Source organism: Nicotiana tabacum, chromosome 8 (assembly GCF_000715075.1).
Source record: "Nicotiana tabacum cultivar K326 chromosome 8, ASM71507v2, whole genome shotgun sequence".
Classification (NCBI taxonomy): domain Eukaryota; kingdom Viridiplantae; phylum Streptophyta; class Magnoliopsida; order Solanales; family Solanaceae; genus Nicotiana; species Nicotiana tabacum.
The window spans coordinates 62,074,774-62,076,004 of record NC_134087.1 but is presented as its reverse complement, the minus strand read 5'-3'; positions in this window follow the sequence as shown (position 1 = coordinate 62,076,004).

Below are 1,231 nucleotides of genomic sequence, written 5' to 3'. Positions count from 1 at the left end.
GTCACGAGATCGGATGAGCAGGAAAAGAGTTTTGATGATTAAAATAAGTGAGTATTGCCTTCAGCGTCACTGGAGATCGGTGTTTAGCAAAAAAGGGCTTGCATTCTGGTTAAGGATTCTTGATCGCTTTTTAGCGTTAGTGCAGCCAATGGTTTGGATGATCAGACCTGTTATTTGTCACAGAAGGTTGTGGGGGCATGCCCCACAGGAAGGTTGTATAAGTATGGCATGTAGTCACTTGATGGGTTGAAAAGTAAGCCAAGTATGAAGATTGTAGTGATGTCATTAAATTGAGAATTTATGCCTGAAGGGCACTCGGTTTATTGGGTTGTGGACTGTGGAGGATTACTCCGGTTATGATGGTTGTTCTTGTGTGTTATGAGAAAAAAGGGAGTTATTATGGACCTTTGAATGGTTATTAGCATAGATCAGTGTGATCAAAATCAACTTGAGGTCCGTGGATGGATTTAAATGTGAATATGGACTCTATATCAGGCTAGATGTGTTTATTTCAGCAATGCGCTCCTTTGGACAAGTAGTCAGAGTACTATTTTGTCGTCAGCTATTTCATGTAATGATATATTGCGCCATATGAGTTGTGAGACGGCTTGTTGAATTTCTTATGTATTGAGGTTCCGTGTAGAGATGATGTTATATGAGCAGGATGGCTCTCGAGATTCAGATCGTATATCGCACCTCTGTTGTGCTTGAGTTTAGTAGCCTATGGCACTATATGTCTCCCCAGGGATGGTATTATGCAATTAGCGTGCTTGTGACCGATATTCGGTATTTTGTTGTGATGAACAATTTAGCTCAGTGTGTACCTCCTTATGTGAATTTTATGGGTGGATCGGGTGGCACGCTGCCATGGGTATATTGTTTGGATTTGGTTGCGCGCCGCAATAGTGTGATGTTGAGTACAGATTCCGATATCTATTTTTATGTATTTGTTTCCTATCTTTCTTAGGAAAACTCATATTAATTGTGTGCCCGCGTCGCATGTATGATTCGCGAGTGGAGTGTTTGTTTAATCATGTTGACCATGTCGTATGTATGATTCGCGAGCGGGGTAATTGGATTTCCTTTTCAGAGTTCATTTTCCTTTTGTATCGCGTTCGAATTGGTAGCCTATTGGTGCATTGTGGCATCATATGAGACTCTTGGTCATGTCTGGGTGGATTATTGCCTGAGCAGCTCATATTGGGTGAGACGAGATCACTGGATTTAGGAT